This window comes from Miscanthus floridulus, chromosome 9, assembly GCF_019320115.1.
Source record: "Miscanthus floridulus cultivar M001 chromosome 9, ASM1932011v1, whole genome shotgun sequence".
Classification (NCBI taxonomy): Eukaryota; Viridiplantae; Streptophyta; class Magnoliopsida; order Poales; family Poaceae; genus Miscanthus; species Miscanthus floridulus.
The window spans coordinates 71,782,097-71,807,982 of record NC_089588.1 but is presented as its reverse complement, the minus strand read 5'-3'; the positions used below and the strand labels follow the sequence as shown (position 1 = coordinate 71,807,982).

Here is a 25,886-nt window from a genome sequence, read left to right as displayed (position 1 = left end):
ATGATTTCTAGCAAGCACCTCCAGTTAACAGTGTCAAATGCTTTCTAAATGTCCAGCGTCATGAATAAAGTTGGCATTTTTGCCTTGTGTAGCCTCATCACGGTGTTTTGGAGAAAATTGTCATGTATACTTTTTTTTTATGAATGCACTTTGGCAATTAGAGATCATGAAGTCCAGGCTTGGGGCACAAGTCTGTTGGCAGAGAGAGAGAGAGAGGGAGAGATTTTTTACAATGCTATGAATCAGGCTGATCAGTCTATAGTCAGACATCCATACGACATCAAGGTTTTTTTGAAGGATGATGATGTTGGCCGTGGCCCGAGTTGAGCACGTCAACACCCTGAGAATTTAAAGTGAACAGGCTCAGGCTGCTGAAGCACGTAGTGAGATCAGAATTTATGGTTCCCAACAAGATTTGAAGGGTGTTCGGCTGGTGGTAAATCCGCTGCTGCTGATTTGTATGGCTGATTTTTTAAGAGAGAAAAATATTGTACCATGGCTTATAAGCCAGCATATAAGCTAGCTAAGGCTCCAGTAAAATCGTCTAGACTGGTGCCTTGTCCCCCCGGCATGGAGAGTATGGTATCTCTGATTTCATCTTCTGAGAACATGGGGCTTCAAAGGACAAAGAAGGTGGCCGGCCTAGGTACAGATGAGCCAAGGTGTTGAGTGAAATATTCCATAACCACCTTTTTTTTCAAGGGAGGAGATAATGCTGATGTTTGTGTGTAGGCAATCTATGTAATTTTTGCTCACCCTCGAGTTTGCTCGAATTTGGAAAAACTGTGTTGGCATCTCCACACCAAATGAATGTGAGGCGAGATCTTTGTCTAATTCTCAACTTCTCAATGGCCACAAAGGTGCCAAGCCTAAACGAGACTTGAGTCTGTGTCTTAAGTCCAGTTCGTCTATGGTAACCCCCGAAGCAAAGGTGTCTTTGGCACATCTCAAAACGGCTTCAGCTTCTTCAACAAACTACTGTAGCATCGCTGTTGAGATACTTAGCACAAAGCCAGTAAAGCCATTTGTAGGAAAATGAACTAGATAGATGTTGAAGCCGATGAAGCCAGTGTTTTGTGGTTTCAACCGGCTTATGCTATAGTAGCCAATAGTGAAGCCGAAGCTGAGTGAAGCCCTATCAAAGAGGGCCCAATAGTGAAGCTAAAGCTAGGTGAAACCCTACCAAAGAGAACCTAAAACCTAGTTTCACCGGCTTCTCCATCTTTTGAAAGAAGGCTCTTTGCTACAGTGCATCTATAGTGTCGCTGCATGTTCGAATGGGAGAAGCTAAAGTCCTTACGAGCCTTGCCAAAGAGGCCCTAAATGTCAGTCCCCATGCTGCAGCTTGCATGACTTGTGATGACCATGACCCATGCATGACAAATAGAAGGTTTTTTTCAACCAGGGGCCATGCCCGAATTTCACTTTATATTATGCACAATTTTTCACATGTGGTTTTCACCTTTTTTTAGTCAATTGAGACAAGATGTAATGATTCCAGCCTCTTCAAGTTCACATCCAAAGTATCATGGAAGTCTTTAGAAAAAAAAGTAGTATGGAGACACGACAACTTTTTTTTTTTTTTGCATGTGCCAGCCAAACATCATATAATCAAGTGGCATGATCCTGACCAATTTGTCTGTAGTGACCTTCATATTTGATCAATAACAAGGTAAAATACACAAATAACATTCTATACATCGAACAAAGTTTCTTTACACTAGACCATCATAATTTTCAACTGAGAGAACGGCAAACTGACACAGATGTCCAAGCTCCATATTTTCAATGAAATTACAACACAGTGACATACAGAGTTCAGGGAACATAATTCATGTAACCAAATCATGATGCTGTGCCATGAAGCTTCTGGATGTCATTCTGCAGAAGGAACCACGAGAATGAAAAACCATTGACTCATTTAGCTGGGCCCAATATGTGCAACTGTGCAGTTAGGTGGTCGTGGAGAAACAAACCTCTATCTTCAATTGAGAAGTCGTCGGAGCATATCGCTCGACAACCTTGCCATCTTTGTCAACAAGAAACTTGGTGAAGTTCCATTTAATACCATCGCCAAGGAAGCCACCTTTCTGAGATTTCAAGTACTTCTACAATGGTGCAGCGTCCTTACCATTCACATCAATCTGAGAAATCAAGTGAACAAACTTTTAAATGCACACCTATATCTGATTGGCATGTACCTTCGATGAACCAGGGGATATCAAATAGTCACTCTGATTCCAAATAAGCTTATTTGGACTCGTGCATATGTTACTAATCAACCATGAATATAAGGTGCTAATCATATATCACATAATGTATTAGTAGGTAAAATTAAATATAGTCAAAACTAGAAAATGAGGTAAAAAAAGGTGCTTCAAAATCGTTGATGAATTCCTTATTTTCAGAAGCTTGATAATGCCAGATGAAGTTATATTTAGAGGCTATAAGCTTATGGCTTACTAAAGTTTAACAGAACTTTGACAACTTTAATCTTCACTGTTCAATCTTGGACTAGCAATATTTGCTAAAGTATTGAGCTAAGTAAAGCGAGAAAAGTATGACTGGATTTCTTATCAAAACTACTTTAAACATGTCATTTATAACTAGCTATTTGTATAAATATTTGCAGAAAAGACAAACGGTGAAACATTGAATAGTGATGTCCAAATTGTCAGTTATTTTGAAATGGAGGTTAGTATACATAGTACATAGTTGGCAACAAGCAGCCCAATCTGTCTCTGTTGAAAAAAGGCCTTTCTGTCGATGTGCTTCTTTCGGATTCATAAAATGAGAGAGAACACAAGATTAATGGCTTGGCTTCATAGTTTCTATTAGCTAATTTTCCTCTTTGTAAAGCACCTTTTTCTTTCTTTCTTCGATTCCATATTTTGAATAGTTCATAGCTTTCCATGATATAACAACTATAAAGGCATTTCCCCTACTAGTTTCTGCTTCTGTTTCTGTTTCCAACAACAACAACAACAACATAGCCTTTCAGTCCCAAGTAAGTTGGGGTAGGCTAGAGTTGAAAACCCACCAATAGCCCCAAGTCACGGTTCAGCCACTTCAATAGCTGATTTTTCCAAGTACTCCTATTCAAACATAGATATCTTAGGTATATCCCAAGCTTTCAAATATCTTTTTATTGCCTCTCCCTCATGTCAACTTCGGTCTTCCTCTACCTCTACTCATATTATTAGCTTGGCTTAGGACTCCACAATGCACTGGTGCCTCTGGAGGTCTCCTTTGGACATGGCCAAACCACCTCAACCGATGTTAGGACAAGCTTTTCTTCAATTGGTGCTACCTCTAGGCGATCACGTATATCATCGTTTCGAACTCGGTCCATTCTTGTGTGACCGCAAATCCATCGCAGCATACGCATTTCTGCAACACTCAGTTGTTGAACATGTCGAATCTTTGTAGGCCAACATTCTGCTCCATACAACATAGCCGATCTAATCGCCTGTTCTATAGAACTTGCCTTTTAGTTTTTGTGGTACCCTCTTGTCACAGAGAATGTCAGAACCTTGTCGCCACTTGATCCACCCTGCTTTGATTCTATAGCTAACGTCCGCATCAATATCATCCATCCCTCTGTAGCATCGATCCCAGATACCGAAAGGTATCCTTCTTAGGCACTACTTGACCTTCCAAACTCACATCTCCCTCCTCCTGTACAACTCCGCCAAAGTCGCATCTCATGTATTCGGTTTTAGTTCTGCTCAATCTAGAACCTTTTAAACTCAAGGGTCTGCCGCCATAAACTCTAGTTTCCTATTTACTCCCGCCTGACTTTCGTCTACTAACACTACATCATCAGCGAACCTTCTGTTTCTGTTTCCATTCCAAAAATTTACTACTCCCACCAATTGTAACTTCTAGAACTCATGACATTGCCATTCAAACATTTTTTAACTGTGACCATAAATATATAAACCATTAGGTAGACTAACAAATTAAGAAAAATAGTTGCCATGAAGTAAGCTTCACAATGTATGATCCTTTTCATTTCAATTATCATAGTTTCAGAAAACTAGCTGGTCCAAAACCCACCATGCAATGTGGATCAGGTGGGTCTGCAGGACAGCAGAAGAGGGCAGCAGCCAATGCAGCATGGTGGCTGCCTTCCCTGCCTGGGTGTACGCCCTGAGGTGCCCTAAGGCTGACATCCATCCCCACCAAGGTGAGATTGTCAATTGATTTGGCATGCAATAAGGGGCTGTATTCATTGGCAACTGCCAGGCAGGACACCAGCCAGCTAGGTAAGGATCTCCAACCCAGACGTCAAAAATCGGATGCCTAGGGGAGCTCCATGCGCCAGGAGAAAATCCAAACACGCCCTAAGATTCGGTTTAGGAAATTAGGGAACAAAGGGGAACGAAAGGAACAAAAGGATGAATCAAGCAAGGAAAAAGAGATTATCCTCATCACTATCCTCTGCCCTACTACAGTTCACACTGGGGGTACTGTTCTCTAAACAGTGCCATGGCCCCTTCCCTGTGCACACCTCTTCTTGATCTTCCTCCTCCCGTCAGAGACCATATGCTGGTCACGCCATTGCCACTCCTCCCTCAAACCCCACTCTCAACGCTATTTCCTACTCCCCATGCTTTCTTGTACTCATGCATAACAGGTTTCTGAAACGAAAACACTAGTAACAAGGGTTAAGGAATGTTTAAATTTCCTACTCTGTTCACATCTCTGCCTGGTCCAATCAACTTGATTATAACAAACTTCCAATTTAAAATAAATAGCAATCACGTCAACAAACCCTGAAGAATGACAACTGATATGACATGCAAACAATATCATCTAGGATACCATGAGATAGCAATGTGGGTTGTTTTTATTTCACATATTCAGATGTATATGTATGATAGAAAACTCTGAATTCATAATATGTTAGTTACTGCAAAAGAAAAGCTCACAGGTCAAATTGCTTACCTTGTCAAAAATAGGAAACTCTGCTTTGAACCTGCTACAAACTGTCTCCTGGATATCTTCATTGCTGCCAGGCTCTTGACCAGCAAATTGATTACATGGGAATGCAAGTATCTCAAGGCCTGCATGCAAGATGTGAAAGGAAGCCAAGGAGATGAGATAAATTCATTTTGATAAAGGAAAGATATAGTTTCATATTATTTCAGGTATGATTCTGCATGAGAACCCTATAGTCAAAGAACAAACCTTTCTCTCTGTACTTCTCATACAAGACATTTAGCTCTTTGTAATTGGAACTTGTTAGCCCACTACAAAATAAGTAAAATCAATGAACCACAAGTTCCACATATGTTTCAACTGTGAAATAAAATAAAACATTGCTCTAGCATCTATTTTCTGAGGCATCTTCATTCAATCTTACAACTATGACTTGAACAGGGGAAAATATGTACAACAACGCACAAGTTTGCTACACTGGAGTGACCTGTTTACAATATGAGTAATCTGCAGTATAGTAAGTAATATGTGTATAGGTATAGCCAGCAACAAGCAAAAACATACATCCGTCTAAGAAAAGAATATAAAATGCCAGATTCACCTTCCTGAAAGGCCCACACAGAAGCCATTGGCTCTCAGTTATAGCTGAATTATCTATACTGTACAGCAACTCAAATTCATAGTACAAGTTGAGTTCAAGACAGATGCAAGATAACTCTATCCTATCAAGTTAAGGAAAATGGATACAGCATGATGAATAACCTTGGAGGATATAGTATTCATTTCAACTCTCTAAAGGTTAACAATCCATATGATTTTCGCTCAAATGAATAAATTGAAACCTGGAGAAAGGGACATCCATTTTCATCAGAAGACCATTGATATATTTTTTTTAAATGTTTAATATGATCTGATGTAGGCTAGATTGCAATGTTAAATAACAAAGTTCAGTTTCAAAGTTACCATTTTGAAGCAACATTGACGATAAGAAGAACCTCTCCAGCATACTCACTCAGTTTTATGTCATCACCCCTAATATCCTTTACAAGAACAAAATATCAGTTCAGAAACAAGTCTGCAAAGACAAAGAACATAATATGTAAATTGAGGTCACAGGTAATAATGCACAGCTATGAAATTTGAAGAAACATTATGCCTATGTTACTGTGCTGGGTGCCGCCAGCAAATGATGCAGAACTTCCTGATAGAATAACGCAAAGTAAGAGAAAAAAAAGGGCACATATATCTATTGCGATAAGGACAAACGACACTTTTTTCACTTTTGACAGGTCCACCCAACAGTACATCTTTGCAGTGAGAGAAGCAGAGTTCCACGCAATTTGAATTAAGATAACAGTTCCCCCTGGTCAAAAATTCAGTTTTCTACCTCGTCCCGTTTACATCCAACGTCAGTGCAGGTTTCAGTACTAAACTCGATTTCACAAGAAAATAAGGTATCTTGAACAGCAAAGCCACCATCTTGTCACCAATTACTCCAATCTAAATCAGGATTTCACTTCGGTAGCGAAAACAGCCCGAATCTTTCAAGTAGCAACGAGCAGAGCAAGTAGCAGAGAGGAGAAAGGGGAATAACGCCTAGCAGATCTGCAGGCACCAACCACCTACCTTGACGGTGATGTCGTAGATGGAGGTGGGCAGGTCGTCGGCCATTTGCGGGACTGCCGGGGTCAGGGAGCGGAAGACGAGAGCAATGGCGAGGACGAGGACGGCGACGGACAGGAGGAGTCGGGGGCCCCTGAGCCCTCTTGTAGCCTCAATCATCGGGGCGGACCGGCGGTCGGCGGAGGCGTTCAGTACGAAATGGGACACCAGCCGGCAGATCGGTTTGACCAGCTATGGCCAACATTGGCGTCTCCAGTGATTTTTTTTTTATTTTTAACCCTTTTTCAAAATTATATTTTCTAAAAATAACACAATTGATTTTTTTTAATCTAATCCTATTTAGCCACACCAATCTCCCTAGCGTGGCAAACCGCATTAACATGCTAGCCCACGTGGCGCGACAGGGTTGCCAGCAGCAGGTCAGCCCAGGGCTGACCCGATGACGTGACGGTGCGTCGCACCATCAACTTTTGCACTGGTAGCGGCCGTGCGACCCCGCTAGGCGTGGCTAGGGCGAGTACAGAGCCGCCACACGCCTCCCTCCCCCCCTTCAGTTCTTATTATTCTCCCACAATTTTACTCCATACATATGTGTAAGCTTTAAACCAAATACATTAGTATAAATGTAGGGAAGCTAATACTACCAAAATCGAATATGTGATGTTTGTCCAATTCATATTCATGAACAAAATGCTTGGACAAGCAACTCAAATTCAAAATTAAATTTATTTCATATCTTTGTGAATGTTGTTATCAATTACCAAAAAAGAAGAAGATTGAAAGTCCTGGTTTGGTTTTGGCTAATTGATGAAACCCATTGGAACTAACACTATGCTTAAGTGTGTAGTTAAGATAGGTTGGTCCAAGTCCATGCGATGGAGCTAGACGACACTCAAGTGAAGGAGATGACCTAAAGATGGTGATCAAGTGCTCTAACTTGGAAAAGAAGAAAGAGAAAAACTAAAAGTTGTCAAGGCAAAGGTATAAAACCTAAGGACTATTTTGTTTTACCGGATCAAGACGCAATAGAGTGCGTGATCGGATTTAGGATAGATAAGTTGTACTATGAAGAGGGAAAAATTATGATAATTGCGGTTATTAAGTGCCACTAGATGAAGTGATTCATGCATTTGCATTAGGACCTAGTGAGAGTTAACCATCCCTTCAAAATTGCTTTGAAAAATGCTAACTCAAAGTGGCTAAGTGATCAAATATTTTGGAGTCTAGCACTTGGAAGGAAGGGTGGAAGAAAGGAAGTAAATAAATTACTCCTGCATGCATCGGACAAGGCATCGGACAAGGTGAGTCCCTGTCCGATGGCATACCCTAGGTGAGCATAGGCACAAGAGGCACAGTACGTGCATTGGACAACAACGAGCAGAGGCATCGGACGGTCCAAAAGAACTGTTCACGCAGCGGCCATGCAGTTCAGAATGCATCGGACAACGTCGCCTGTCCGATGCTCTTTGGCAGACGTGTCCGATGGCAAAATGAGCTCTCTTGGAGCTCTCTAGGATGGCAACGGACAACGGTGGTGGACTCTGTCCGATGGTACATCGGACAACGGTGACGTAGCAAAAGAGCCATTGGAGCCCCAACGGCTAGTGACACGTGGTAGCTGAAGGAGCATCGGACAAGCGTTGTTCATGTCCGATGGGTCTATCCGATTGCCCCGAAAACATCTCATTGAGAGTAATGGTTGGATGGCTTGGTTGGTGTATAAATAGGTGTTGGCCAGCCTTGGCTGACCCTCTCTTGGAACCCTAAAGTATTCAACATCATCTTGAGGATTCCTAACCCTCTCCCACTCATCTACTTGTTTGATTGTGCATCTAAAGTGAGATTGAGTGCATCCAAGTGCATTTGCTTGAGTTGAGGCATCTAGTGGCACTTGGGACTATTTGTTGCTGCGATTTTCTTGTTACTGGTGGTGGTTGTCCACCACCTAGACGGCTTGGAGCAGCGGTGGAGGTTCAGCACGTGTTGGCGATTGTTTGTGGCCACCTCCGGTGATTTGTGAGGGGTTCTTGTGCTTAGTCCCCATGGAAGCCGCCAAAAGCAACTCTAGTAAATTGCTCGTGACTTGTGTACCCTCATCATGTTGTGGTTCTTACGGCGCCCAAGTGTTGGGCTATGCGTGTGATGCCTATTATCGCATGAGCCACCAAGTGAATGCGTCATCACAACGGGGACTAGCTTGCCGGCAAGCAAGTGAACCTCAGGATAAATCTTGGTGTCAATTGTCTCTTGGTGTTCCTTTTGGACACTTGCCTGGCTCGATATAACATCTCCTACCCTCGCTTGCACTTACTTTAGTAGTATACTTGTGTAGGTTTGCTAGTTAGCTTAGCTAGAGTAGAGTAACTAGTTGTCCTTTTAGCTCTCTAGTTGTAGCTCTAGTTAGCTTGTGTGTCATAGAAATCATAGCAACTAGAAGTGGTAGCTGGCTTGCGTAGCACCCTCGTAGAGCTAGAGCAAAATTGCTTTTTTACCATATTTATGTCCAACCCTTTGCTCTAGTGTTTTGTAGAAATTTTTATTAGGCTATTCACCCCCCTCTAACCATTTAGGACCTTTCACTCATCCCATAGGTGTACTCGGCTTTCTTGGATGAGCTTTTTTGTTTGCCCTTGGTGGTACATGGCCTGCTGTAACACCCTAAATTTTGACCCTAAAATAAAAAATCACTAAAAATTTGAACTTTTTAAAACTTTACCTAAAGAAATAAACACCAACTCAAAACCACTTGAACAGGGATTAATTTAACCCATCTAAAAATTATCTAGCACTGAATAAATAAATCAACCAAATAGAAACTACATGAGTGACCTTGGTTGGAGTGATTGATTGCTTGCTTGTTTGAACATATGGTGGTACACATTTTCTAAAAACTTCTCAAACAAATTTGAATTCAAAACTCATTTCCAAACTCAATATAGAAAATAGAAAAGAGAAATAGAAATTGGAAAAGGGTTCACGAGCTCCTTCTCCTCCTCCTCTCCCTTTCGACCCACGGCGCGCCTGCTCCCTTTCCCGCGTGGGCCGACACCAGGCCTAGGCGCGCGCGTGCCTCCTCCCTCTCCCTCACTCCCGCACCGGGCCACAACGGCAGCAGGTCTAGCCCACTTGCACGCCTGCGTCCTCCCCTCTCCTCTCCTACCACTAACACGCAGGTCCTGATGGCATTGCCGTCTCCTACTTGGCCACCAATGAGAATACCGCACCCATGATAGCCGCCTTGCCCATGCCACCGCCCCCTCTCTTTCTCTCTCTCTCCCCCTCTGCCTGCCATGGCCACGTAGTGGCACCACCTCCACCGTCCGTTGCCTACAATGGATGAGCTTCAAGCTCTAACGTGCGCATGGGTACAGCTGCACTGTGGCAAACCACCTTAGCCATCCAAGCACGTGCACGGTGGCCAAAATATCTCCAACAATCGGGAGATATTTCTCCCGCTGCCGCCGCCGCCATGCCGGTCTATAAATAGCCCCGGCCAATGACGCTCTGGTCTCACCACTACCGCTATGAGCTTTGTCGATAGCTAGAACAGACCAACTCCCCCTCCATTCCTCCTCTTCTCCTCTTAGTGGAGCCCTAGGTCAAGTTTCCCCAAAGCAGGAACTGCCGACACCATTAGCACCACCTCCCCTTTCTTCTTCCTCGTTGTGCCATTAGTCGATAGGAGTAGCCAGTGAGTCCTAGAGCCCTCCTTCACCTTCTTCCTCACCTATTTCTCCCTCTCTCCCTCTATGTTACCTGATCACCGAACACCTAGCCCCATTGAGCTACCATGGACGTCAGCTAGCCATCGGCGAGGCTCAGCTGGGCAATACACCACCATTAGCATATGCACTGCACCTCCATGCTCATATACACATAGTCACTTAATAGAATTAAGGCCTCTAAGTCTGTTTTCACTACACGACGCTGCCCGTGGGAGCTCCGGCGAGCCGCCACCTGATGTGCCGAGCACCCACCACCGCTGGCAACACATAATCAGGCTATGGCTCGGCCTCCCGAACATCATCCACCCCTCCACATCGCTCACCAAGGCCCTACATCGCTAGCGTAATGAACGCAGGTGAGCCCTCGCTCTCTCCTCTACCCCAACATCGTGCCGATCATCGTTGTCTGGCCACCATCCCCTTCTTCACTCACTATCGAGTGGGACCAGGTGAAGACGCCATTTCCATCGTCGTCGTCCCCTTCCATCACCTTCTCCCCCTCCCTCTTCTCTTTGCCGCATGGGGCCCAAACGTGTGACGCCGTCCCCGCCGTCTCCACGCTGACGCCAGGCTGCCCGACACCGCTGGCCCACATGTCACACACACACACCACACAACATAGGAAAATGCTATAGGTACCCAGTTAGTGTACACAAGAGGTTATAAATCCCATTTCCAAGCCTAGAAAAATTCCCAACAAATTTGTAAAAAAACTACATGCACCCAATAACCTACCCATATAATTTTCACACATTTTCCATACACCAAAAATGTATATAAAATTCTATTTAATTCACAAACTATATATTAAACTTCTAAAAACCATATCTTCTCCATCCAAACTCCATTTTACGTGAAACCACTCCCAAAATTCTTCTAGAATCAAGTTCTATTTATTCAACCTAGTACCACCATATTGTTCTATGCTTGTATGTGGTTGCTTTTTTCATGTTTGTATTTAGCGGTAGATTATTTATTAAATACCGACCGACAGACGGTGAGTACCCAGAAAGCAAGGACCTAGACTACGTAGACGATCCGAAAGGAGACAACAACGAAGGCAAGTCCTAGATACCACTTTGTTGATATAAATTAATGCACATAGAATAATCCACAAGCGCATGTATATTATACCAATGTAGCACTTCACCGGGAGTACCCAGTTTTATATCGAACTCAAAGAAACATGTGTGAGAATAACCAAATCTAACTTATCACAACTTCATAATCAAGGCTAGATAATAGGAGCGTAGAGGAGACTGCTAAGGTCTTCTAGTTCTAACTTTGGTAAGCTTTGTCTTCTATTTGTTCAATTCTGGAGATATTACTAGAGAAAACACAGGCAGAGTATGTTTCCTATAGCAAGAATGTCCTGCTAGGCCTACTAACGGGTGGTGGACTACAAAGGATTCAACAAGTCTATAAGAGTTACCCTCGTGAGCTACCACCTATCCGGAAAATAGAGTACATCCACGAGTAACCGAGTTTAAGCACCATGCTTACACTACGAATACTACTTTAACCCAGGAGCTACAAGGATTAAAGTACTCAAAAGGGAGTCGTAAACCTGAAGAACAATATGAACAAGATGCTTACTTGAATTAGAAGTCGATTACTAGAGAAATCTCAAAAGCAAGCTCAAGAAGAACATGATTCCGCAAGGGTACAAGCCATAGAGAGAGTACCGACAGGCCGGAACTCCTCCAAAACTCTTCCCTCTCACTCTATCTCACTATCTCTAATACAAGATTATATCTTATTGAGGACTAATCTTCTCTTGATTGCTAGCTCTGATCCTGGTGGACATTTGAATTAGGGTTTTTGGCTTCTCACATCGATTACGCGGCGGAATTCCATGATTTCTTTTGATGAATAGGTCCTCCTTGGCGGTTTTCTGATTAAATCCTGTTGGAAACACAGATTCACCAAAACTCATGGAATTTGTTAGTTAAAACCTCTAAGTCTATGTTGATGATCTATTTTAGTCATTTATGTAAGTTATATTAATGGTTTATGATGAATGTTAACTACCATCAACAAGCTCCCCCACACTTAGGCTTTTACTCGTCCCTTTTTAAAAAAGTATGGATTACTTAAGACATAACCTTAGGACAAGACATCAACATAAAACCATTCCTAGTCATACATGCACTGTAGGATTCAAAGTGTCTACCATGAAACTTTGGGCGGTTGAAGAATGGGACAGCTTGAAACAGATCACCATCTTCCTTCACTCAAGTCAATTGGAGAAACATTTTAAGATTTTTGAAGATAAAATATAGCTTACCTTCTCCATTTATAGTACTCTCAAATCACTCTGTATATATGGTATTCTTGGATCCTCATCAAGGCATTAACGACTTTGCCTTCTTTTTGCCTAACTCTAAAAGCTTATGTGGAGCTCAGGTATGGATGAATATGAGAACATACTTGCATTGCATATATTGTAAAGTCAAAACGAGGATCCAAGGGGAAAAATATCATACTCTTAGATCAAGATGTGCGTGTGTGTGGATATGTATATCATGGCTAACCTAATTCTACTATGCTCCTTAAAACATATCTCTCTTGATTGAAACTTGAAAATACTTTGCAATGAAAACATGGGCTATCTTATTTATTTTTCTTTTTTTGGGCGGGCATCTAAGTACCCATTGTTTTCAATATCTTGGACATTTGTCTATTTTTTCAATACTATTTCTTCTCTCTTTTTTTCTGAATAACTCTTGCATAGCCCATGCCTCTCTTTCTGCAATTAAAACTTTTCAAGAGAGACATTTACAAGAACTTGGAGCATTTATTCTATCAAGCATATTTTTGTGTCTATTCCCAATATAGGAGTAGAACATTTTTAGGTGGATGGAAAACATGTTTTTGCATACTCCTAGTGTAGGAGCAGTAGGTATATGTGGCATGTACGTGATCTTGATCTTGAGAGCATGATAAGTTTCTCAAAAAGAGTCACAAGGTTTTACCAAACTCAACACAATGACAAGTAATATATGTAGAAGGTTTCTCTAGTCTATATATAGCTCTAGGTGGGATATTGCTTACCACAAAGGAGAGGTGTAGCTATTCTTTTTAACTTTTTAAAATAAAATTCTCCAATAACAAGACATCAAGAATCAAGTTCTCATTATTCTACTATATCTCATTCCACAACAACTTAAGTAACATGGGATCCCTAATAATATGTTCCCAATAGTAGCATGACTTCTAGGAAAAGTATTATGTGAGTCTATCCTTAAGTCATGACTAAAATAATCTTTTCTTAGGTTTTAAAGTTATTTATCAAATGATTTTCAATTCGGTTCAAAACGAAAAGCAAAACATATAAAAATAGAGTGTACTGGGCTTAAACTTGACCGTGGATGAAGCGCAAGGCGAGGCGGTGCTGTGGTGGGCTGGCCAGCCCATGTAGGAGGCTAGGCAGGCCCACTCTCGGGTCTGTTTCGGTCCAACTTTGGTGAGCATGGTTCTTGTTCCATTGCTTTTTGGTTTTCACGATTTTCGCGATCGAATTCCGTCTTGATGTCGAGGTGTGTCTCCCCCACACTTGTTTTCCTATATACCTTTATGCACAACATGTGGAGACAAAACACATATCCAAAAGAAATAGAGAGCAGATAATAATAATAAGAAAACTCCATTAATATATAAGGCACTTTATTACACAAGCACAAACTAAACATAAACTTTTGACTACCTAGCACAAACTTCAATATTCTAACGATCTAAGCTAAGTGAGTAACCAAAACATATTATCTTAACCTAACCACTCGTGCCTTATTATTAACTACCTAATTCTCACTTCCTCATCTTAGCAACAAAATGATTCAAAGCATTTAGATCATGTTGTAGGCTCTTGCGATAAACATGTTCTTCGTCGATCCTTTGCTCTAGGGTATAGATAACATCGGAGAGGTCTTCAATCTTCTTCTCTAAGAGGGCAATAGTCATCCTTGGACACTTCTCAACCTCTGGGATAGGTGGTGATGGCGCCTTCCTTTTCCTCTCCTTTGGGGGAACATCCTTGATCTGATCCGGCATAGTGTAAACTCCATCGATGATGGTACAAGGGGTGACCTATTTGTATTTCGCACATGTAACATCTCCAAACTTATTGGTCTTCACCCTGGTCAGCGTCTCATTCGCTTTTAGAGGAAGGAGGTTGATCTCCTTTGGGACCTTGATCCTCGGCGGTGCGTCAGGTTGACATGGCTTGTCCTTGAGAAGTAGATGTGGCGGCAGCGGAGCAAGGACCAGATGATGGATGGCATGGGTGAAGTAAGATTGGCTTGAGAAAATAGGGGGTAACCTCTAGAGGAATGACGATTAGCGCAAGCGTGTCAGGCTTCTTGCTAAGATCAAAACCATAGGGGACGATCTCTTTGTTGGCCATGGGGACTAGAGAGGAGAAGAGTTGTGCTGCTGTTGGAGAAAGGAGGCTTTGATGGAATGGCTATGGAGGAGGCAGAGGTTCGCTTATATAGGGGGGAACAACTTGCATCAGGGGTCAAAATCTATCCATTAGAGGTCTCGTATCGAGGAAAAACCGAATGCGGTGATTAACTACGGGATTCTATCAAGGAAGGATCTAGAAGACACGTGAGAGTTGACCGAACGTGAGAGGGGCTAACAGTGGGTCGGGCGACCTCTAGGTGGGGCCAGCCAGCCCCACATGTCATCCTCTCATGGTGATTTTTCTCACAACGGTTTCTAATCCCTATCTAATCCCAAAAGTATATTTATTCGCTACAAATCGTAATGAGGATGGCAGTTGTGTAAATCTATGGTAAAATCAGAAAAACTACCTCATCCAAATCCTCAGGTGTTTTTTCAGGTTCTAGAAAGATCTTGAGACGGTGGCCATTTACCTTGAATAATGTACCTTTGTCATTTTGAAGTGTTACCACTCCATGCGACGAAGTGCTTATCACCTTAAATGGTCCTTCCCATTTACTTGAAAGTTTTCCATGCCCGAATAATTTTACCCTGGAATTAAAAAATAATACCTTATCTCCGAGGGTGAACTCCTTCTTCTTGATCCTCTTGTCATGCCATCTCTTGGTTCTCTTCTTGTATATCTTGGCATTGTGATATGCTTTCTCACGCCATTCATCAAGTTCAGAGAGTTGCATCTTCCTCTTAGTTCCTACGGCTTCAAAGTCCATGTTCCATCGCTTGATGGCCCAGTGAGCCATGAATTCTAGCTCAATAGGTAGATGGTAGGTCTTCCCATAGACCAGTTGATATGGTGGCATGCCCAATGGTGTTTTATAGGCCGTTCTATAAGCCCATAGTGCATCGGGTAGTCGATCTTTCCTTGTAGTCCCCATCTCATTGACCGTCTTTTATAGAATGTTTTTTATTTGTTTATCTGATGTTTCTGCTTGGCCACTTGTCTGAGGGTGGTACAGAGTAGCAACATTATGATGAATTCCATGCTTTGACAAGTAGTTGTGAAAATTCTTGTCTATGAAATGAGTGCCTCCATCAATAATCACCATCCTTGGAACTCTGAATCTTGGAAATATTGTCTCTTCAAACATCTTCTTGGAGTTCTTTGCATCAGCAGGTCTGCATGGCATGGCTTCAACCCACTTGGAGACATAGTCAACTACCACCAAGATGTATTCACAGTTCTTTGATTTTGGAAAAGGTCCCATGTAATTGATTCCCTAGACATCGAAGAGCTCTATCTGGAGGTTGTTGGTGAGTGGCATGGCATCTCTTGAATTGATATTCCCATGCCTCTAACACGCTCCACACCTCCTAATGAAGTCTTTTGTGTCTTCATACATGGTTGGCCAGAAGAATCCACTTTGCTAGATCTTCGAATGAGTGTGAAATGCACCATAATATCCTCCATATGGTGATGAATGGCATCGTTCGATGATCTTGACGCCTTCTTCCACCGGTACACATTTTCTGAGCAGGCCGTTAGAGCAGACACTAAAGAGGTACAGTTCATCCCATATGTGGAGACACTTTCATAGATGAGCTTCCTTTTGTTTTCCCCTGGTGGTACATAACCTGCAACCATAAAATTAACAATATTTGCGTACTAGGGGTCGGATTTTGTGACTTTGAAGAGCATGTCATCCCACAGCGAATCATTGATGGGCAGTTCCTATGAATTCTCAAACTACATTCTGGACAAGTGATCAACAATATAATTTTCTACTCCCTTTTTATCTTTTATTTCTAAATCAAATTCTTGGAGTAGCAAAATCCATCTTATCAATCGAGGTTTAGCATCTTTCTTAGTGAGCAGGTATTTTAAGGCAGCATGATCAGTATAAACAATCACCTTAGCTCCTACTAAGTAAGATCTAAACTTATCATTAGCAAAAACAACATCTAGGAGTTCTTTTTCAGTTGTTGCATAATTAAGTTGAGGTCATGTCAACGTTTTGCTAGCATAAGCAATTGCATGATGCTTCTTATCTTTTGTTTTTCCCAAAACTGCCCCCATAGCATAATCACTAGCATCACACATAATTTCAAAAGGTAGCGACCAATCAGGGGTTGAATGATTGGATGCAGAGATGAGTGCTTTCTTAAGAATGTTAAAAGATTTCAAACATGCATCATCAAATTCAAAGGGAACATCCTTAGCCAAAAGATTTATAAGTGGTCTAGCAATATGAGAAAAATCTTTTATAAAGAGGTGATAAAACCAGCATAACCAAGGAAACTATGGATCCCTCTGATATTTATGGGAGGAGGTAACTATTCAATTACTTCAATTTTAGTTCTATCTACCTCAATGCCTCGTTCGAACACCAAATGTCCAAGCACTCAACGACGGTTAAGCCAAAGGTCTAAATTAAGCCAACCTAGCTATGATACCACTTGTAAGGGACCATGATGCCTAAGAGGGGGGCGGGGTGAATCAGGCAACTTAAAATTCTGACTCTAAACTATGGCCTCTTTTTTTACCCTTAGCAAAACCTATGCAAAAGATAAACTATCTAAATGTGCAACTATGGTTTTGCTAGTGTGTTGCTATCTCTAATGCAAAAGGAGTAATACAAACAATGTAAATGCGGAAGCTAAAGAGCAAGGTAGAGATATGCAAACTTCCATCAATGACTCTGGTATTTTAACCAAGGTATCAAGAAGCGCGCAAGCTTCCCCCTAGTCCTCGTTGGAGCCCTCGCAAGGAATCCCTTGCAAGGGCCAAGCTCCTAGTCGGGTAACTCCATGGATAGCCCTAGGCCTTCCCCATGCGCAAGTGGGTCTCTAGTGTGCCCTCCGGCAAGCCTCTCCCGGACCGCTCCCCACCGTTTTCACTATCAAGCTTCAGGCCGAACCACCGTGTGCCATGTTCGCTTCGGTACACAGTGGCGGACACACCACAAATGCGGTTGGTGTGATCTCGCAAGACTACAAGCCCCTCCGATGTACAACAATGGTGCGCACAAGCACCGAGTGGTAAGAGGTATGCAAACCTCACTAAACACTAGGCCTAAACCTAGAGCAAGCACATAAGCGGTGGTCTAATCAACCTAAGCACTTCGCAAAGCACCTACGCTAATCACCTAATGAATCACTAAGCACTATACAAGTAGAGATCACTAAAGTGGTGTAGGAACACCCTTGGTATGTTTTCTGAACTCCTAACTTCTGAAATGGCCAGGTTAGGGGGTCTATTTAAGCCCCTATTGAGAAAGTAGCCATTAGGGACGAAATCCCGCTTTTCTACTACTGACCGGATACTGCTTTCGTCCTGACCGGACGCTGTCCGGTCGTCCCTGACCGTTAGAGCACACGATCAACTTGATCGAATGCTTGATGGCTGTCCGGTCACATGCCACCTAGATGCATCTGGTCACAACTTTGCCGCTCTAGAACCTCTCTATACTCAATCAGATGCTTCTGTTCCTACGTCCGGTCGATTAGCCATCAGCGTTCGGTCAGTGTTGAGTGTGTTGCCGGGATGATGAACAGTGTCATCGGTGTATCAGGTCACTTTCAGTCCTCAGCATTCGGTCACTACTGCTGACGCCTGCTGTTGCCGAGCCTCTTGATCGGAGCATCTGGTCGCTATGCCGCCAGCGTCCGGTCAGTGCTATGAAGCTCGTTTCTTCGCGATCTTGCGTCCGGCTTGGTTCCTATCTTCGTGCTTGGACTATGCTTGATATCTTGGGTCTTCTCTTGTGCTTCTAGGGTCTTTCTTATGGTGTTGATCATTGGATCATCACGTCGCCTTCGTCCAAGTCACGTCTTGCACCCTATTGAACTACAAAACAATCACTTGCAAATTCATTAGTCCAATTTGGTTGTGTTGGTCATCAAACATCAAAATTCAAAGTAAATGGGCCTAGGGTCCATTTTCATTACATTCTTCTATACATGTAGAGACTGTCAACAATGTAATGGGACTTGAGCAATCTTCTTGTTTCCTTCTTAGAAAAAGCACAACATTGACCGTTAATACATCTTTGGCTTTATTTACTTACTGGCAGGGCACATGGCTCATGCCATCATATTCATGTCTTGTGTCAAATATGAGAATGTAAGAAACCCTACATGAATTCATTGAATAACATGAAACACACCACCACCCTAGATACCAAACACAAATGCTACACAAAGTCCAAAGAAAAATGATAGTACATTAGAGTCAAGTTCATCTCGCTTGTGATCACCATTGTTTGGTTCATTGATTTGGAAGCAATTCTTCTGAAGAGGGTGTCCACAAAGATCATTGTTCCCATCATACATAAATGGGTTCTGTGCATAGATCGTGTCTAACTGAACCCCTGATGGGATTGTTCCTGTAAGATTGTTGTATGACAAATCCAAGTAGCTTAAGTACGCTAGATTTGATAGGCTTTGTGGGAGTTCTCCATAAAGGTTGTTTTCTGAGAGATCGAGTGATTCCAATGATCTCATAACCCCAATCATGCTTGGGAATTTTTCTAGTCAAGTGATTTCAGCGATAAATTCATATTTATAACTACACCTAGTGATGCTAATTCTTCTAGAATTCCACTAGTTAAATAGTTCGAAGATAAGTCAATGCTCACCATGTCATAAGTTGCTAAATCATAGTAATACCGCTCTTGCCCCTTCATGGTCATGGACATATTGGCAGTTGTTATCTGCCATGACTTGAAACACCCCTTGCTGAATACCCATTAAAGTTAACCAATTCTAGGGGTAAGGCACCTGATATACTATTGCCTGCCAGATTTAGATGAGATAATCTTGTAAACTTGGCTATAGCTTCTAGAATTCTGCCAGTGAAGTTATTCCATGCTAGATTGAGGATACATAGTTCTGTGTATGTATCCAAAATTGTTTGCAAGTTCCTAGATAACATATTATTACTTAATATTAGTGTATTCACCCTTCTTGGCTCAAAACATTGTGGAAGTTCGCCCTCCAAATGATTATTGGCTAAGTTCAAGAGGCCTCCATTCACTTCACAAACAGATTGTGGAATGTGGTGAGAAAAATAATTGGAGAACAAACTCAGGTCCACTAGATTTGGGGCTCCAAAATAGGATGGTAGTGGCCCTGATAAATAGTTCCTAGAGAGTTCCAATGCATAAAGATTAATTGGCAGCTGAGGTATTTGACCAGTTAGCTTGTTTGAATTCAAGTAGAGAGCTTGTAATGATGTCATGTTTTTCAAGTTTGTTGGCAATGTGCCACTAATTCCTATTATTCGAAATCTGCAAAATTCTGGTCTTAGAAAAAGTAGTAACAAACCTAGTCAGGAAGCCTATCAAATATAGATGTGTTCGACATAAAAAGCTCATCTATACCGGCTTGCGACTGCAGCCAAGCAGGAAACCGAGGACCCATCTGGCAAGATGTAAAAGCTGCTTTTTCAAGTCTAAAGGTTGGCATCCATTCTGGATCCACCGTGATCTTCAAGGAATTACTTGACAAGTCAATACTCAGTCAAGTTTTTAGGCCAGCAAAGTGATCTTGGGTGATCACCCCATCAAGGTTGTTGCTGCTGAGGTCCAGGTTAATCAAGTTACTAAGAGTACCGATCTTAGAAGGCAAAGATCCAGTGAGATGGTTATTAGATAGATCAAGTATGCATAGATTTTTTAGCTTATGGATATCAGATGGCAGATGTCCAGTGATTTGATTTCGGGAGAGATCAATTCTGATTAAGTTGTCATATCGCCCTATATGATTTGGTAGCACTCCACTGAAGTTATTGCTTCCTAGATAAAGTCCCTTCAATTTGTTGGGGTAACATTTTGGCAATCTCCGAAAATAACTCTGTTATGTTGCCATCGTAGTTATTGAGACTGAAGTCTATGGTTTCCAAATTGCACAAACTTCTCAAGTTCGCTATCAATGATGTCTATGCCTCCACCACTATCTGAAAGAAAGAGGAATTGGAGGGACGTCATATCTCCTAATGCATCAGGAATTTTACCATACAAATTAGTTCTAGAAAGGTCAAGATACTGGAGGCTTGTCAAGTTCCAGAACCAACATGATGTAACCGAGTGGTCAAAGTAGTTCCCGAGGAGTTCGAAGCTCTTCAAGGTCTGTAACATTAAGACGTGGGATAGATTGGTTTGCACTTGTAAGAGAACAACTAGGATGACGAAGGACCTTCAATGAAGGAATCCCGTTGACCACCTGAGACCAGTCAACTATCCTGCTGAGGTTTACACAGGCCATATTGTGGTATTCTAGTGGCAGATTTGATAACCATGATATATCAGTAGAGTACAATTTTGGATAATCCCATTCCCATGGGAAGGGGATGGCTGTCTATACTAGGGTGAGAGATCAAGGTAGTGCAACTTCGATAGATTGCCCAACTGAGGTGGCACCCTCCCAAAAATGGCATGCCGGAGAGGTCGAGATACCGCAAGTTCTTTAAAAGGCCAAGAATTCTGGCATACTGCCATGCTAGCCATGAAAGGTTGTTCCAGCTGAGATCAAGATTCTCAACATATTGCAAGGAGACCAAGGATGGACTTATCTGGCCTCCCAAAGCCGCATCCCAATAAGAATCTTGGAGATCGTCGGCCTACAGGTTGTGGAGCTGAATCCCCAAAAGGTGGCCGGTGTGGTTGTTACAGTGGACGCCCCTCCATCTGTAGCAGTCTGGTCACAACTTTGCCACTCTGGAACCTCTCTGTACTCAATCGGATGCTTCTGTTCCTACGTCCAGTCGATTTGCCATCATCGTTTGGTCAGTGTTGAGTGTGTTATCGGGATGATGAACAGTGCCATCAGTGCATCAGGTCACTTTCAGTCCTCAGCATTCGGTCACTGCTGCTGACTCCTGTTGTTGCTGAGTCTCTTGATCGGAGCGTCTAGTCGCTATGCCGCCAGCGTCTGGTTAGTGCTATGAAGCTCGTTTCTTCGCGATCTTGCGTCCGGCTTGGTTCCTATCTTCGTGCTTGGACTATGCTTGATATCTTGGGTCTTCTCTTGTGCTTCTAGGGTCTTTCTTATGGTGTTGATCATTGGATCATCACATCGCCTTTGTCCAAGTCACATCTTGCACCCTATTGAACTACAAAAGAATCACTTGCAAATTCATTAGTCCAATTTGGTTGTGTTGGTCATCAAATATCAAAATCCAAAGTAAATGGGCCTAGGGTCCATTTTCCTTATAGTAAAAAAGAAAGGAAAAGATAAAAGAATAATGATACAAGGATAAGCTAGGTTCGAAGTTAACTTAACAACCATTTCCCCGTTAACGGCGCTAGAAATGCTTGTTGGTATAAATTAATGCACACAGAATAATCCGCAAGTGCATGGATATTATACCGATGTAGCACTTCACCGGGAGTACCTAGTTTTATATCAAACTCAAAGAAACATGTGTGAGAATAACCAAATCTAACTTATCCCAACTTCATAATCAAGGCTAGATAATAGGAGCATAAGGAGGCTGCTAAGGTCTTCTAGTTCTAACTTTGGTAAGCTTTGTCTTCTATTGTTCAATTCTAGGGATATTACTAGAGAAAACATAGGTAGAATATGTTTTCCATAGCAACAATGTCCTACTAGGCCTACTAACAGGAGGTGGACTACAAAGGATTCAACGAGGCTATAAGAGTGACTCTCATGAGCTACCACCGATCTAGAAAATAGGGTACATCCATGAGTAACTGAGTCTAAGCACCATGCTTACACTATGAATACTACTTTAACCTAGGAGCTACAAGGATTAAAGTACTCAAAAGAGAGTCGCAAATTGGAAGAACAATACGAACCAGATGCTTACTTTAATTAGAAGTCGATTACCAGAGAAATCTCAGAAGCAAGCTCAAGAAGAACTTAATTCCGCTAGGGTACAAGCCATAGATAGATCACTGACAGGCCGGGTCTCCTCCGAAACTCTTCCCTCTCACTCTATCTCACTATCTCTAATATAAGACTAGATCCTATTGAGGAATAATTTTCTCTTGATTGGTAGCTCTGATCCTGGTGAACATATGAATTAGAGTTTTTGGCTTCTCAGCTCTTAGGATCAAATGAGGCATGCCCTGAGGGGGTGCAGGCTGGTATATATAGGCTAGGGCATCAATCCTGAGCCCTTAGATCAAACCGACTTGAATAAATGGTGTAGATGCATCATAGGAGACGGTGGAGAACCGACATAACAAGGAGGCTGATAAGTGGGACCCATAGGGGCCAAGTGTCCTACATGTGGGGTCGATTGGCCCCACATGTTAGTGACATGTGTCCTGCTTTGGTGGAGAGCCTCCTTGGGGTCTTCTAGAGTCTTCCCACGTCGATTATGCGGGCAAAATTCCATGATTTCCTTTGATGAATAGGTCCTCCTTGGCAGGTTTTCTAATTAAATCATGCTGGAAACACAAGGTTCACCAAAACTCATGGAATTTATTAGTTAAAACCCCTAAGTCTATGTTGGTGATCTATTTTAGCCATTTATGCAAGTTATATTGATGGTTTATGATGAATGTGAACTACCGTCAACACACTTCCACCACCACCATACCCTACCACCTCTACCATAAACCTCCACCTTTCCATTAATATACTTAATATTATATCCTTCCTTTTTGAATATATGGAATATAATGAATTATGAGCTCGATTAATATAATGATGATATGGAATAATATGATAAAGCATCTTGTGATATTTTATGAGCTCTAAGATATGAAAGAACTTGAGGATAACCACTATGATGACATAAACTAGAAAATGATAAACCTATATGAGATACCGAATAGGGGCCAAGTAAGGGGTAACTTATGTGGTATAAGTTACCTTGGCAGGATCACCTAGTGAAGGTTCCTATTGGGAGATACTCACCTCGGTCACATAAGGACTGGTTCATAGGCCATCTTGCCTGGTCAGACATCCATACAAGCCACATGTCTATATGGGTAGGCTGGATCCCACACCCCGTTAGATAGAAGTATAATTTCTACTAGGTGGCCAGAGTGGCAACAGATTATCAGGAGACAACACAAATTCTATGTGATCTTCCATGGTCCGGTTGGCGTTGTTGCTAGGTGATCCTCCACTGTTAAGCCCTTGATTTGGTCGTGTTCGAGCCCCTTACATTATTGACCAGATGATATGGTATCATTCGAGTTATTGAATTGAATGATGTGTGATCATCCAAAACTTTGTGTATTTCCAACCCTTGAGAAGCCATGGTAGACTTATATGAACATCTAAGGTCACATACTTTCAGGTACAAGGGTCTCTTTAGGCCTAGTTCTGTCCATTAATTATGGATGGGATTGCGCCTATCATGTGGGGAAATTTGTACACCCTCTGCAGAGCGTATTGAATCGATTCGAATGGCCATGTCCTTGGAATGGGCAATCGCTGGGATGAGATCACTTATGATTAGATTTACTTTTATGTGTAATGAAACTGGACTAATGTGAATAATGAATCCTTATTACTAACTCGGGGACTGGCTGATAATGGTAATACTCTCCTAGGACCCAACTTTATATTCAACTGAACCATACTACCCCACTACTCCACCATCAACTACCATCCACCACACCACCAAGCCATCACCATCACCTTCACCAGCCATCCACCACACAAGCCTTCACCACCCACTCCAACAAACCCTATAGTTAGGCCTTGCTGAGTACGTATGTACTCACCCGTTGTTGACTCATAGATTTCAATGGTGAGGAGGACTGCCACGACGACGAAGAGACATACCATGTGGACTAGGAGTCACATGAAGGAGTCTTAGGATCTAGGGTTTCAACCGTGCTCAAGCTTGCCTGTGGTTTAGAGTATCAATACACTATAGATTTCTGCTATAGTAGCTACCACCCCACTGTAATAAAATGCCGCTTCACGGCAATGGAACCCAGTTAGCCATGTAAAGCCTATAGCTATTCCCTCTGGGCCACTATTGTAAGACCTTATTTCTAGATATCAATAAAAGCTCGGTACTTTCCTATAAATCTGTGTGCCATTTCTGTTGTTGTGTGTACTTGTGCGTGATCCTAGCGCAAGTACAGATGCACCAAAGGACTCTTAGAAATGAGGGGCCGACACCTGCAACCATAAAATTAACTATGTTCACATACCAGGGGTTGGAGTCCATGATCTTGAGGAGTGTGTTGTCCCAGAGGAAGTCATCAATGGGCAAATCCTGTGCATCTTTGAATTGCATTCTGGACAAATGACCGACAATAGAATTTTCCACTCCCTTTTTATCTTTTATTTCAAGATCAAATTCTTAGAGCAGCAGGATCCATCTTATTAAATGAGGTTTAGCATCTTTCTTAGTGAGCATGTATTTTAGAGCAGCATGATTGGTATAAACAATTATTTTAGCTCCAACTAAGTAAGATCTAAACTTGTCAATAGCAAAAACCACACCCAAAAGTTCTTTTTCAGTTGTTGCATAATTCAATTGTGGCCCTGTTAAGGTTTTGCTAGCATATGAGATTACATGATATTTCTTATCTTTGGTTTGTCCTAAAATAGCACCAACAGCATAATCACTCGCATCACACGTTATCTCAAAAGGAGGCGTCCAATCAGGGGATTGAATGATTGGAGCAAAAACAAGTGCTTTCTCAAGATAGTGAAAAAAATCTAAGCACTCATCATTGAAGTCAAAGGGTGCATCTTTAGCAAGCAAGTTTTTAAAGGACAGGTAATTTGAGAGAAATCTTTTATAAACTGCCTAAAAATCAGCATGCCCTAGAAAGCTACGAACACTCTTCACATTCATGGGAGGTGGGAGTTGCTCTATGACTTCTATCTTAGCTTTATCCACCTCTATCCCATGTTAGGATACTCTATGTCCTAGCACTATGCCTTCCCGAACCATGAAATAGCATTTTTCCTAGTTCAGGACTAAGTTCTTCTCTTCACATAGATGGAGAAGTCATCCATGAAAACTTCCATGATTTCTTCGATCATGTTAGAGAAGATGGACATCATGCACCTTTGGAAAGAGGCAGGGGCATTGCATAGACCAAAAGACATTCATCGATATGCATATGTCCCATAGGGGCATGTGAAAGTGGTCTTACTTTGGTCATTGGGATGGATAGGAATTTGACGATATCCCCAATAACCATCAAGGAAACAAAAGAAAGAGTGCTTTGCAAGCCATTCCAACATCTC

At 42.1% G+C, this 25,886-nt stretch overlaps 1 pseudogene; it reads right to left on the bottom strand.

Moving 5' to 3' along the window:
- Window positions 1-1,601: 1,601 nt before the first annotated feature.
- On the bottom strand, window positions 1,602-6,797 carry LOC136483782 (probable glutathione peroxidase 2; annotated as a pseudogene).
- Window positions 6,798-25,886: the final 19,089 nt, after the last annotated feature.